The following is a 15994-nucleotide window of genomic DNA, read 5'->3' as shown; positions in this document are numbered from 1 at the left end:
AGCAACAGAGTTTTTTGTCCTGAAGATGATGAAAGCCCTAGTGAGTTCATTGAATGACTATCAGGTTTTACAAGGTCTATCAGGTGGTAGATATTTTCCGACTTGGTTCCTAATGTACATCAATGTTACACTCGTTGGGATATGGACCTATGACTTAGATCTATCTTTGCCTTCCCTACCAATGGCACAGCAATGACTAGGATTCCATACACTAAAACAGTCAAAATCTTGTGGCCAAGAAAAAAAAGATCTGAAGTGTCAAAAGGCTCCTCTTATGATAAACACTTTCAAACTCAATTCATCTAATGAATCACTGATACATTAACCCTTACTCTGATTCCTTCATCTTCTGATGACCCTTACAGGACTGCTCCCATCATCACATGAAGATTTAAAGCTTCCTGCCTCTGTTTGAAATTTCTGCCATTTTGTTTTGTCAATCATCAATTAATGTCACAAGCACTCTAATCCCACAAACAATAAAAAAAATCACATAACTCAGTTACTCACAAAATATCAAAATGAGTGCTAATACTTAGCCTAGTTATGATGCCAGGTGTACTTCCTTCATTTTTAGTTAGTTTTGGAATACAAGAAACAATTTCTGGGGTATTTTTGTAAACATCTTTGGTGCAAAGAAAGTTAATTGTTCACTTATTTATGTAAATAATGTTCTACTTCTGTATATAACATTCAAACACATGAAAACATGTATAATATGTTTATGATAAGTAGAATATGTAAGATATGTAAAAACTATCTAATAGAATATCCCTTTTCCACTCAATATTACCCTCCCACATCTATCCCTGGGGATAGGGGAGAAAGAATACTTCCCACGTATTCCCTGCGTGTCGTAGAAGGCGACTAAAAGGGGCGGGAGCGGGTGGCTGGAAATCCTCCCCTCTTGTTTTTTTTTTTTTTAATTTTCCAAAAGAAGGAACAGAGAAGGGGGTCAGGTGAGGATATTCCCTCTAAGGCCCAGTCCTCTGTTCTTAACGCTACCTCGCTAATGCGGGAAATGGCGAATAGTATGAAAGAAAGAAAGAAGAAAGATCAACATAAAGTATACTAACATTGGGGGTACTTTCTTCAACAGAGCATGACACAAACATGTTCTGTAAAGAAAAAAGTTATTACTTTTTTCATATATAGGGATGAAAAAGGGATAATACTGCTACTGTGTAAGGGTTAAAGAGGGCATGGATATATAGATAAATACCCTACTCAATTTCAATATGTCTTAAAGTTTCTCTGATTGCCAAAGTACCTCCTGGCTAGATGATCCAATTCAAATGTAATCACAACTGTCCTCATCAGAAACGCTCTTTCTTCACCTTTCCTTTATCAATGTAATTGCATTGGTAGTTCCATAGCCTCCAAAAATCTTTTGAAAAACATTTATTCCTTCTTACCCTTTCTTTCTTATCTAGTGTATGATCTCTAAAACCAAAAATAATTAATGATTTACATCTACTGACCTCCCGTTTCACTAATCTTTCTAAATATGGTGACAACCTCTATTCAGCAAGAGCCTTCAGTGTTGAACTGTCAACCATTGTGTTCCTGACTTTCTCAATTTCCCATTTAGGTAACAAGCAGTGGTCCAGTATGTTCTGTATCTTTTAAACCTTTCATCAACTGCCTTGTTTGTTCCATCTCTAATAGTGCGTATTATTTGTTCTACAGCTGTACTTTAATTTCCTTACTCTCTAACTACAGAAAGTGAAGAAAAGAACCTTGGAGTTGTCATTAGCAATAATCTGAAATACACTAAACAGTGTCAAGCAGCAAGTAAAAAAGGGAACCAAATGTTTGCTTTCATAGCCAGAAACATAGATTACAAGCCATCAGAAACAATTCTAGCACTCTATAATTCTCTAGTAAGACCACACCTTGAATATGCAGTCCAGTTTTGGTCCTCAAACTGTAAAAAAGATGAGGAAAAATCAGAGCATGTACAAAGATGCATGACAAAACTGATCCCATCCCTTAGAAATTTGGCATATGAAGAGAGGCAAAAACAAGTGGATCTCTTCTCTCTTAGAAAACTTAGAATTTGCAGTGACTTAATCCAAGCACTCAAAACCCTGAACAAGTTTGATAAAGTAAATCATACACATCTTCTTCAAGTACAAGAAAATACAGTTACAAGGACAAATGGAATATAACTCAAAGCTAAAAGACAGTACAGACATGGGAAAAGCTTCTTCTCCTATAGGTGTGTTGAGCACTGGAATAAGTTACAGTCAGATGTAGTGAATATTAAGAATATGGATACCTTCAAAAGAAATATCTTATAAATTCAGGTATACTCTGAAAAAAATGCCAGAAATAAACTGTATTAAGTGACAGTAGTAACGGGGTCACTAAAAGGATAATGTGCAGCAGAGGGTAATTGATGACACCTTAAAAAACTGCAGAGCAGAATTACATTTTCTTGTCAAGTTAAAATCCTGTTTTTCTTTTTTTACCAGACAACCCAGTTGTGGACCAATCAGGCCTTGTGTGGTCTGTCTTTCTCATAAACTCACATAAACAAAATATGGTTTGAGACAGGTTACTCATGTAAGGAGAGACTATAAATGAAAAGTGTTGTATTAAATCTAGTCTGATAAAGGAAGCTGACAAGGATGTGCTGAAAAGTTTGGACACTTGGAAAAACTGAACAAAGACTGACGATGAAGATTTTCATACTGGGGCCTGAAAATTCAGAAAAGTGAGAAGCATGTTCAACATAGTATGAACTGAATCAATGGCATAAATGAGGGGAAGGCAAAGTCCCTTCAGTTTACAAAAGCAGGGTATATAAATGAAGTGGTCAAGGCAAACTCTTGAAAAGTCTGAGGATACTTGCCCCTTAAAGTAAGCTTTGGTTTTAATATGTTACACATGATGGCTAAAGAATGAGTGTGTGCGAAAGTGGGCATTGTTTGCTTGTCCCTGTTGATACCCTACTATAGGGGGAGAAGCAATGCATCTTAAATATACAATAAACTAGTGCATTTTCATGAAAAGAAAAATTTTGCAAACACATAATAACCAAAAGAAATAATAACAAAATACAAAATAAGCAAAAAGTAGTGGAAAGACTAACCCATGAGCACAGCCAATAGTTGCCACTATAATGTCAGAACAGATACTGGTATTATCTCTATACTAAACATTGGATAAAACTATTTCATTTTTCTATGGTAGCTAAGACAGCATAGGCAACTGATTGTCCTAGACAAAGCCATCTCATATATGCTATACACATACATATATTCATCCCAGCCTAAGCCAGGTACCCATTTATTGACCAGCCTCAAGAGGGATCAATAGCTGGACTGGCTGAGAGAAAAAAAAAGGCACTGAAGCACATCCAACATCTCTGAAGGTTAGAGGGAGAGTGAAGACAGCAGATGATATCAGGCAACGAACAGTAAGACCATACAGAACCAGTGAGGAAATGAATGTGAGTGCACTGTCACTTGCTATCACCTCACTGCACTGTAATGTCATAAACCTGGGCAGATTGTTGCGTGGTTAAAAATCATGTAGACATGAATTCACCAACGTCATATGCTGTATGAAGGTTTAAAGGGGTTAGTGCTAATGTATACACCTTATTTTGGTGAGTAGGTAAACTACATTAAATATTAAAATTAAACCATGTGTAATAAGTTCTTCATGCTCTTGTATCATGATACTTAAATCATACCTAGTGCACTCATGAAAGTGAGGGTATATAAAACAGTTGCTGTTATTGTTTAACCCTGAGGATTAAGCTTGATGCCTAAACTTTAAGCTGTAATGATCCAGAGCCAGGAGAGTCTTCTTGACTGCCGCATATGTTTATTATCAACTGGAACATCTTGCACCTGGCCCTGCAGTTCTTCTCTGGCAGATATCTGAAATGCAATCATTACTTGTGAAATGCGTAGAATAACCACAGATGAAAGTATCAAATATCTAAGAATAACAGAAACCATTTTCATTTTAGTGAACCTTTCCTGAATCTAAAAGCTGGTAAAATGAGGGTATCACAGTTGACCCATTTTACCTAAATCTAGTTTTTTGACTAGACATTATCAGGTAAACTAGAAATGATGACATTAGCAAATGAAAGCACTGTCTCACTCTATATACACCTAAAATATAGTTACGCAAAGGCATCAGTATCAGTTAATATCTTGTTGATAATGATGTCTTGGCACAAAGTGATATTGCACATAAAGCCGAGTGATAGTAAATGAAGGTGAGCATGATGGTGACTGAAGTGAACATGATGATGAGTGACAAAGAACATAACTCATCTTCCTTAAATTTATGCATCTGGGATACTCTGGTTAATAACATTATCACCACTACACCCTTGACACAAATGACAGTGGACTCACAACAAAATTATCTTTACCCTCAGCACCAACAGTCTTTGGCCTAACCCTTGTGGGTTAGGTCAAAGTCTATCTCTGCTGCACCCTCATCTTTACTAAACTCTCAACACCACTGACTTTTGACCTCACCCTTAGAGGTCAGGTCAAAGGCCATTTCACTACACTTTCATCTTCAGTACATCCCCATAATTACTGAACCCTCATTTTCACAACATTAGCAGCAATATAACCAAAATGTTATATGAATTTTAATAGTAATGCTGATGGAAATGGCAAGGAATCTAACAAAACTAAGCACAGAGGGTTCTCAGAGAATGATGGAGTTTCACTCCAGGCAATCTGTCATTCTAGAGAAATGTAGCTACATAAGTAACTGAAACCCATATGATATGGAAGGTTATGTTCCAGACCAAAAATTTCCCCAGTTCAATTCTCATTTATGGATTATACCAGAAATGGCTTACCATCAATATACCACAATCTATCATGATGTAAATCTGTTTCTGATTCAGCAACTGGTGCCATTTCACGAGCAAATCAGATGATGTCTAAAGATTCTAACTAATAATGCTGGTGATGAGGGATTGAGGTAAGTGGTAGTGAAGTGGGTGTAGGGTAGGGTGAATGACTAAGGGATTGAGATAAGTGGTAGTGAAGTGGGTCTAGGGTACAGTGAATGGCTGTGGGATTGAGGTAAGTGGTAGTGAAGTGGGTCTAGGGTACAGTGAATGGCTGTGGGATTGAGGTAAGTGGTAGTGAAGTGGGTCCAGGGTAGAGTGAATGGCTTGCCAAGCCATCCAAAATAAGTTTATACATTTCACCATCTGATATTATGCCGGCTGATGTAACTATATGTTACAATTCCTTCATCCCTTGATGCTCCTCTTATTAATCCCATGCACCTCCCCACAATCTCTTAATTTTTCCACTCTTACATCCATCTTTTTCCTCTTTTGACTCCCTCTAGTAAAACTTCTTATTCTCCCTATACATTTCGCTGAACTTTTTTCCAAAATCTTCATCTATTCTTTCTTTGCTTTCCTCTTTTAGCTTCTTAACATTCCACTTATGCATCTTATATTCTTCCTTCCTCCTCTGCTAAACTTCCACTGGTATATTACTTTCCAGCAATCTTATTTTATTTATTTATTTTGCTTTGTCGCTGTCTCCTGCTTTAGCGAGGTAGCGCAAGGAAATGGACGAAAGAATGGCCCAACTCACCCACATACACATGTATATACATACACGTCCACACACACAAAATACATACCCATACATCTCAAGGTATGCATATATATATACTCACACAGACATATACATATATACACATGTACATAATTCATACTGTCTGCCTGTATTCATTCCCATCGCCACTTCCCCACACATGAAATAACAACCCCCTCCCCTCTCATGTGTACGAGGTAGTGCTAGGAAAAGACAACAAAGGCCCCATTCGTTCACACTCAGTCTCTAGCTGTCATGTAATAATGCACCGAAACCACAGCTCCCTTTCCACATCCAGGCCCCACACAACTTTCCATGGTTTACCCCAGATGCTTCACATGCCCTGGTTCAATCCACTGACAGCACGTCGACCCCGGTATACCACATCGTTCCAATTCACACTATTCCTTGCACGCCTTTCACCCTCCTGCATGTTCAGGCCCCGATCACTCAAAATCATTTTCACTCCATCTTTCCACCTTCAATTTGGTCTCCCACTTCTCCTTGTTCCCTCCACCTCTGACACATATATCCTCTTTGCCAATCTTTCCTCACTCATTCTCTCCATGTGACCAAACCATTTCAAAACACCCTCTTCTGCTCTCTCAACCACACTCTTTTATTACCACACACCTCTCTTACTCTATTATTACTTAACTCGATCAAACCACCTCACACCACATATTGTCCTCAAACATCTTATTTCCAGCACATCCACCCTCCTGCGCACAACTCTATCCATAGACCACGCCTCGCAACCATACAACATTGTTGGAACCACTATTCCTTTAAACATACCCATTTTTGCTTTCCGAGATAATGTTCTCGACTTCCACACATTCTTCAACGCCCCCAGAATTTTCATCCCCTTCCCCACCCCATGATTCACTTCCACTTTCATGGTTCCATCCACTGCCAAATCCACTCCCAGATATCTAAAACATTTCACTTCCTCCAGTTTTTCTCCATTCAAACTTACCTCCCAATTGACTTGACCCTCAACCCTACTGTACCTAATAACCTTGCTCTTATTCACATTTACTCTCAACTTTCTTCTTTCACATGCTTTACCAAACTCAGTCACCAGCTTCTGCAGTTTCTCACATGAATCAGCCACCAGCGCTGTATCATTAGCAAACAACACTGACTCACTTCCCAAGCTCTCTCATCCACAACACACTGCATACTTGCCCCTCTTTCCAAAACTCTTGCATTCACCTCTCTAACAACCCCATCCATAAACAAATTAAACAACCATGGAGACATCACACACCCCTTCCACAAACCAACATTCACTGAGAACCAATCACTTTCCTCTCTTCCTACATGTGCACATGCCTTACATCCTCGATAAAAACTTTTCACTGCTTCTAACAACTTGCCTCCCACACCATATATTCTTAATACCTTCCACAGAGCATCTCTATCAACTCTATCATATACCTTCTCCAGATCCATAAATGCTACATACAAATCCATTTGCTTTTCTAAGTATTTCTCACATATATTCTTCAAAGCAAACACCTGATCCACACATCCTCTATCACTTCTGAAACCACACTGCTCTTCCCCAATCTGATGCTCTGTACATGCCTTCACCCTCTCAATCAATACCCTCCCATATAATTTCCCAGGAATACTCAACAAATTATACCTCTGTAATTTGAGCACTCACTTTGTCCCCTTTGCCTTTGTACAATGGCACTATGCAAGCATTCCGCCAATCATCAGGCACCTCACCATGAATCATACATGCATTAAATAACCTTACCAACCAGTCAAAAATACAGTCACCCCCTTTTTTAATAAATTCCACTGCAATACCATCCAAACCCGCTGCCTTGCCAGCTTTCATCTTCCGCAAAGCTTTTACCACCTCTTCTCTGTTTACCAAATCATTTTCCCTAACCCTCTCACTCTGCACACCACCTCAACCAAAACACCCTATATCTGCCACTCTATCATCAAACACATTCAACAAACCTTCAAAATACTCACTCCATTTCCTCTCATCACCACTACTTGTTATCACCTCCCCATTTTTCCCCTTCACTGAAGTTCCCATTTGTTCCCTTGTCTTACGCACTTTATTTACCTCCTTCCAAAACATCATTTTATCCTCCCGAAAATCTAATGATACTCTCTCACCCCAACTCTCATTTGCCCTCTTTTTCACCTCTTGCACTTTCTCTTGACCTCCTGCCTCTTTCTTTTATACATCTCCCACTCATTGGCATCATTTCCCTGCAAAAATCATCCAAATGCCTCTCTCTTCTCTTTCACTATTAATCTTACTTCTTCATCCCACCACTCACTACCCTTTCTAATCTGTCCACCTCCCACGCTTCTCATGCCAAAAGCATCTTTTGCGCAAGCCATCACTGCTTCCCTAAATACATCCCATTCCTCCCTCACTCCCCTTACCTCCTTTGTTCTCACCTCTTTCCATTCTGTACTCAGTCTCTCCTGGTACTTCCTCACATAAGTCTCCTTCCCAAGCTCACTTACTCTCACCACTCTCTTCACCCCAACATTCTCTCTTCTTTTCTGAAAACCTCTACAAATCTTCACCTTCGCCTCCACAAGATAATGATCAGACATCCCTCCAGTTGCACCTCTCACCGCATTAACATCCAAAAGTCTCTCTTTCGTGTGCCTATCAATTAACACGTAGTCCAATAACGCTCTCTGGCCATCTCTCCTACTTACATACGTATACTTATGTATATCTCTTTTTAAACCAGGTATTCCCAATCACCATTCCTTTTTCAAAACATAAATCTACAAGCTCTTCACCATTTCCATTTACAACACTGAACAATTATTCCCTCAACTGCCACATTACTCACCTTTGCATTCAAATCACCCATCACTATAACCCGGTCTTGTGCATCAAAAGCACTAACACACTCATTCAGCTGCTCCCAAAACACTTGCCTCTCATGATCTTTCTTCTCATGCCCAGGTGTATATGCACCAAATATCACCCATCTCTCTCCATCAACTTTCAGTTTTACCCATATCAATCTAGAGTTTACTTTCTTACACTCTATCACATACTCCCACCACTCCTGTTTCAGGAGTATTGCTACTCCTTCTCTTGCTCTTGTCCTCTCACTAACCCCTGACTTTACTCCCAAGACATTCCCAAACCACTCTTCCCCTTTACCCTTGAGCTTCGTTTCACTCAGAGCCAAAACATCCAGGTTCCTTTCCTCAAACATACTACCTATCTCTCCTTTTTCCTCATCATGGTTACATCCACTCACATTTAGACACCCTAATCTGAGCCTTCGAGGAGGATGAGCACCCCCCCGCGTAACTCCTTCTTCTGTTTTCCCTTTTAGAAAGTTAAAATACAAGGATAGGAGGGTTTCTAGCCCCCCTCTTCCGTCTCCTTTAGTTGCCTTCTACTCTACGACACGTGAGGAATGCGTGGGAAGGATTCTTTCTCCCCTATCCCCTATCGAGCAATCTACCATACAATTTTTTCTTTTCCAAAATATTTCTAATCTCATTTGCATTTCCCCTTTTATTCTTATATCTCACAACCTTGTATTCAACTACTAATTCTATAACCTTTGACAATCTTCCTCTAAACATTCTATACACCTCATTCACGTATGACTGCATCTCTAGTACAGCTAAAAAGAGCCGAGCATGCAAGACATAAGTGATAGCATGTGCATATTTTCTTTTCGCAACTGCATTTATATAATTCTTGGCATCATGCTGCAATTGCAGTCAGTGAAGTTTTGTAAGAAAGTCGTTTCATCCATTTTTTCTATCACAAATCAACATGGTCAATGAGGCTGACACACTGGAGCTTGACCCCATACATATCTTGCTTGGAATGCAGTTCTCCTAGAAAGTTGCAAAAGTACACCTTCGGTTGGTGGAATAACATCATAAAACTGCTATTACGAAGCAAACACATGCAGCCTTGCCTTGTTCACTTTCTGTACTGTATTTGATGTCATACATAACATCAATGACTTCTTCAAGGACAGACATATCAGCATCATTGGCTGATTCATACATATGACCAAAAGTTTCTGTTGCTTTATCAAAAACATATCAAGCCTGCCATGCTGAATTTTTACCTTTGGCATGGAATACACAAACTGTGTCAAAACCAGTAAATGTGTGAAAGAAAGGAAGCCTATGAGGTTTTGGACCTAAAGAAGCAGCACTTTCATGAACTGGCACCTATCTGAAGTCCTTGTCTTTTTCAGGGGCTATAAAAAGTTCATCTGCTTTAATATCGTGGTAACAAGACATGGTAATCACATCATCATTATCAGTACTACTTATAATCTTGGCACATCCATGAGCTGCATTATGCTTGGCATAAAGTAGCAATCAAGTATAAGCTTCCTTTTTACTGCAAGATGCTAATTCATCTTTCGCTACACAGCAATCACAGGTAATGTTTTAACCTATGGTGACCGTTAATTGGATGAAATCCTTTATAAGAGGAAACAATGTGTGGTGTGAAAAAGCTAAACAGTTCTGTCTTATTTTCAACTAACTTCAGGAAATTGCTCCAACTGCTAAGAAATCTACCTGTGCCTATAACTTTTCATTGTATGCCAGTCCCCATTCTCATTCTCAATTCTGATTTCAGACTGCTGGGTTTATAAACATCAAACATCAAGCATGATCTATGACATTTCTGATCATATGATGCTACTGTTGCTATCATAACCTTTGGTATAATCAGGAAGGGTTCTTGCAGCCAATGGAACTCTTGAAGTGACCACGGCAGCTCTATCTATGATGTTTACATCAGCAACTAGATAATTTTCTATAGGGTTTACCTGATTTTCAAGTATCCCCATCAACTGGGGCTGAGACCCAATACCAAGTTCTCCTTTCTGTGTAAGGTTATACATGCACAAAGAACTTAATATTAAGGTCACATTACCTTGTTTGACATCATATGAACTAGCATGAAAACAGATGACAACTGTCTTTTATGCTCAGTGATTTAAATTTACTTGATGTATTTACTCATTAAGGCTTTTGGCTGAAAGGACATAATTTGTTCATTTTGATCAACTCATAAAATGCTGAATTCTCTGTTGTGTCAAATCAACATTCACGAAAGCCTTATGTTGGTTTTTTCCTAAATAATGAGAAATTTGCCATTGTTTCAAATACTTTGGGGTCAATGATTTCCTTTACATCAAATACAATGAGATCTTTGGATTCTTCTCGAAAGGGATTACCTACTTCTTTGATTACACTTGACATTCTTTTAACATTTTCCATTAAACACTCTGGTTTGCTCTTGTCTCAGTGTGAAGAATATAATTAGTTCTTTTAGACACTGTCATAGGATTAAATTTTTTCAACAAGGTGAGCAATCTCTTGTCCAGCAAGCATTCAACTTCTCAATGCTACAGGATCTTCTGCTAGGCCAACTGCTCCACCACTCCTTTGACAAGAGCATTGTTTTGTGCATGCGCATGATCAACGGCAATTGCTGACAACTCTATTTCAGATTTATGCACAGTAGAGCTTCCCTTCAGAAACACTGATACTACATTTATATGGTTCATATTAATGAATGCAGATGAATGGGCAGCCAGCAAGCATAGTTGATATGATCAAGAGCAAATATATGTATGGAATGATTTCTGAGAGAGTTTCTTTATCCAACTGGAAGTTTGCTTTTCTACATAAGGGTATGAACACCAGCATAAGTAATTCTAAAGTCAAAACTGGGTTCCAAAACTACACCAGCCTCTGCTCATACAATTGTTAATTAGGGTGTGACCCACTGATTTTTATTGGGGTCTGTCAAGGAGCTTTTAGTAGCTGATGCTAAATTCAATGCTGAGTTCCACAGCAGTAGTTTAGACCAATGTTACATGGTAACACATCTAAATTATTCAACTGAGTATTGATTATTATTATACCACAGAGTACTCTTATCCTCATATCAAAACAGTTTTGGGTGGCCATTTTGAAATATAGCAGCCCTTTGTTTTTAAAATATACGCAGTATAATCTTAAAATGACTAGCAATTGCAAAATGTAACAATTCATCTTAAACTATGATCAATTCTTCACTGTGTGAAACCTTTATACTACGACACTATACTGGAAAACATGGCAACTATCATGAAAATGTCAAACATTTACGTGGATATCATGTTATTCTTGACCACTATTAAATGAAGTACATCTCTGCCAAGCTTCATGCTTCTATTGCTAGGCGAAGTATTCTGCCTTATTTTGCAGTTAACTGCTCCACTAGTAGGGTGGTGATATGAATCAGCAATATTTAATTCAAGAGAGAATTAGCACCTTGAATAATACTATTTTTTCCTTATCTTGAAGATTCACGGGATCCAGCCTGCCATCCACCTGCAGGATGCAACCAATGTTTAGTTGTGTTTGCTGAAGGTTAGGTCTCTTTCACATTAGTCAACTGGTTTATGATAGCATCTGTGTTTGTCCAGCATTCTGTATCATTTTGATTTCTTCATTTTCCCCATAATAGAAGAGTTGAAAATTATACCTACTAAACAGTTTTTGTTCTCAGTTGCCCAGTTAAAGACTTCATTTACGTTTCTTTGTAGCCTTTCAGCATGCTCTACTGATGTGATTTTCATTCTTTTTTTTATCATCTGCAAAGGATGATATGAAATTGTGGTTCATGCTTAAGTCAAAGTTAAATAAAAGAATGAGAAAGAGGATGGGTGCAAGTACAGTTTTTGGGGACTGAGCTTTTAATGGTGGAGGCACTTGGTATGGTTTTACCACTATGTGCTGTGACATGCCAGTAAAAAGTTGTATTTCCATTCCCAAGATTCTCTAGTTATCCCTATAGTTTGTACTGTATGTGCAATGACACCATGGTCACATCTATCAAGCTTTTGCAAGGGTTGTGAAAATCACGTCAGCATTTAGTTTGTTTTCCACAGCTTCAAAAGATCTCTCTGTTGTCCTGGGTTATGTATTTAGTTCATTCCATAAATTGTCAGTTTGCCATTGAGGACTCTTTCAAGTTTCAATAATGTGTGATGTTAATGCTACCAGTCAAAAGCTTTTTGGGAATGCTTAGCTTCCACCTTTGAGAAGTGGGGTGATGCGAGTCATTCTCAGTCACTTGAGAATGATGCCAGGATCTAGACTTTTCTCAAATGGATATCTAGTGCTCATGCTAGGGTTGTTTTGCATTTTTTATGAAGACTTAGTTTCATGAGTCTGGGTCAGGGGTTGAGTGCATGGGCATGCCCTTAATAACCCTTTTGAAATCCTTTGTTGAGGTGGTGATACTTGCTATGTTCAGACTTGGGGAATCCTGTTAGGAAGATGTCTATTAGACTACTTATCTTTAATGTGGTTTTTGGCTCGATGAATATAAATTCATACTGCCTTTTTAGAAACTCGCTCATCTGGCAATCACCTGTAAAAATACACTCTGTTTTAAGAGGGCTAATGGAGTTTGAGGTCTTGGATTTGCATTTTGCCTACAAGTAAAGTCACCTGTAAAAATACCCTCTGTTTTATGAGGGATAATGAAGTTTGAGGTCTTTGATTTGCATTCTGCATACAAGTAACAGTATTTTTTCTATCTCATTCATGGCATTTCTTCTTTTTACAGTGTTTCCAGAGACATTTTTAGTTTCAGATATATATCCGATAATCCATTTGGTAGGTTTTCTTTCCTTTGTTGGGTGAGCTGTAGCTTCTTTGGAAGGTCTACATTGACCAGATTTGGGTCTTCAACCATGAAAATGAGTGCATCTACTAAATCATTTGGAGATTTTGGGAGGTTAGTTGCTATAAGAGTATCTATTACATGCGGTCCAACTCCTTCACTTGATCTACTCCAGTTGCATCTGTACAGGTTGTAGATGGGAATCTTGACCTTACTGACAGGTTGTAGATGGGAATCTTGACCTTACCGTTAACATCATCTTTAACATGTATCTTTCAGTGATGGCTACAAATACTGCCTCTGACTCATTTTGCAAGCCATACATAAATGAGATTCTGTTTGTTCTATGTGATTTAGATCTATATATGCTAGCATATACAAAATATGCTACATGGTTTGTCTCTGTGATGTTTTGGGGGTTTATTTGCTCTGTTCTCCTGAACTTTGCAAAGTGCTTTCAGTTCCTTCACCATTCAGAAGAGAAAGACCTGTGTCATTTCCTCTGGTAGTTCTCCCTTGCCTCTGTTTGGCCGTGTCTGTAAACATAAAAGGATGTGCATTGTAAAGGGTATGAGGGATATGTCCTGTTGTCCTTGATACATAGGTGTCCTCAGATTACTCATTCAAACAGTGCCTATTCTCGAGTGATGATGCGCATACTTCTGGATAGTAAAATCTGCATCCTCTACTCAACTGGCATTTACCTTTTCTAAGCCAGTTCAAAAAATTTCTAAGATCAAATTTATCTTTTCCCCCAGTAAGATGTGAGTTTTGTTATACGTGCAATTTATGCATAATATCTACAGACTCTGAGCACCCTTTGGATTTGTTCTTCTTTCATGTTGTCATATATCACACTCTCCATATCCGTGGCCAGGCCTGTGAAAGTTTCCTGGTTTCCACTTTCTTCTTCCCATATTCCTTGCATACCCAAGTCAGAATCTCTGTCTCCTTTTGCACTCACGTCTGTACTAGATGTTTTCTAGCCTCCATTTTCTTCCTCTCCTTCCATACCTGAGTCAGTGTCTGCCTCTGTAATCATGGCTGTGCTTGCTATATCTTGGCCTGTGATTACCATATCATGGCTTGCACTTTCTCTCTCTCCTTCCATGCCTAAATCAGCATCTCTGTCCCCGTCTGTGCTCATGTATGTGGTTCATGTTTTGTGAACACTTTCAACATAAATTTCCACTGTGAAATATAGCCGTGTCAGGGTCGATGAAGTGTATTAAATAAATCGCCACTACACCATTTCCTGTTTCCAAGTTACTGACTGAACCCGTGATGGGATTGAAGTCCTGTAACTTCAACCATTTGTTGTAGGGTGAGGGTAGTGCTTTCACAAACTTTTCTTTATCTGCCTCAGATTCCCACTTAATATATCAAAAAGCAAGATGTGTCTACAGTACATAACCAACAAACAATATTTGCTTGTAAAGCAATGCTGATATCTTTTATTGTTATAGTTTATGCTTGCATAGTTGATGTGACAGGTTATCTTACAAGATATGCAAAGCAGTTCCCTAATGACTGTTGAAGGCATTCTCACATATAAAGAAATTCTCAGTCATTTTTCTTTTTAATATACTCATGCTCACCTGTTTACACCTCAGCAATTATAATTGTTTTCTACGTCAAGTTGGAGATATGGCGGAAATTCTATCGTAACGAGATGTTATGTATACTGAAAATGAAAAACAAAGGAAATACGATTTGCGCACGAAAGAATAAGGTTGTTTGCGAGTAATGGCTAATGATTAAGAAATTATTGGTTGAAAATATAATAAACGTGATGGAAACTTCTGATGACAGAAATAATCTTAAAAACTGGCCAACTAGAGTGACCGAGGAAAGGAAATCCCAACATGGGAGCCTCGAGTTCAGACATCTTGGCGATGAGGTAAAGGATACCATGAAACTTAGCCAGAGAAGATTCTGTAAAGATGCAAAAAAATTTCTCTTCACTGTTTAGAGTACTGTAGGAGTAGACCAAGAAACAGTGAATTCATTGGGCCTTAGGGATAGGGAATAGTAGCAAGACTGAATAAATATATAACAAGGGAGCAATATGTTTAAAACTTCTTTCCAAGTGGGTAAACAGGTAATCGTGCATTTTTCAAGGATCAAAGTATTTTTGTAGATGTAAGTGTGATGTCTGCAGAGTTTGTGTTCGTGCGAGTGTACGTATTCTCACGTGCGTATGAGTCCGCACATGTGTTTCTCTGGATATGGAAACGGAGCAATATACATGACTGCTAGAAATTGAATGTGAACGAATATAGCTTTTGTTGTCTTTTCTGAGCGCTACCTCGCACGCATGCCAGGGGAGGAGGATGTCATTTCATGTGTGGCGGGGTGGTGACGGGAATAAATAAGGGCATAAATAAGGGAATAAATAATGTGCATGTGTATATATGTGTATGTCTGTCTATGTATATATATGTATACGTTGAAATGTATAGGTATGTATATGTGTATGTGTGAACGCGTATGTATATATATGTGAGTGTGGGTGGATTGGTCCATTCTTTCGTCTGTTTCCTTGAGCTACCTCGTTAACGAGGGACACAGCGACAAAGGATAATAAATAAACACATAAATAAATAAGAACTTAAATGGGATACGGTTCCGGGACACCTCATTCTGCAGAGATGATAAAAAAAAGAGAAAAAACAAAAAAGGAAAAGAAAGAAGGAATGTTGCTTTGGACAAAAAA

At 38.5% G+C, this 15994-nt stretch overlaps 1 protein-coding gene and 1 long non-coding RNA gene across 11 annotated transcripts in view; both read right to left on the bottom strand.

The window, feature by feature from the left end:
- Positions 1-14974, bottom strand: part of LOC139760441 (uncharacterized) — a 50494-nt gene extending 35520 nt beyond the window's left edge. Inside the window, exons 1-2 of the long non-coding RNA XR_011715339.1 lie at positions 14877-14974; positions 3704-3893 (exon numbers count right to left, since the gene is read on the bottom strand). This is a non-coding gene — a long non-coding RNA (uncharacterized lncRNA). The remainder of the gene's footprint in view (positions 1-3703; positions 3894-14876) is intronic.
- LOC139760264 (uncharacterized) overlaps positions 1-15994 on the bottom strand; it is a 229306-nt gene that overhangs the window by 132159 nt on the left and 81153 nt on the right. The gene's annotated exons all lie outside the window — the stretch shown is intronic.

This window comes from Panulirus ornatus, chromosome 36, assembly GCF_036320965.1.
Source record: "Panulirus ornatus isolate Po-2019 chromosome 36, ASM3632096v1, whole genome shotgun sequence".
Classification (NCBI taxonomy): domain Eukaryota; kingdom Metazoa; phylum Arthropoda; class Malacostraca; order Decapoda; family Palinuridae; genus Panulirus; species Panulirus ornatus.
The sequence above is the reverse complement of the archived record's forward strand: the minus strand, read 5'-3'. Positions and strand labels throughout refer to the sequence as shown.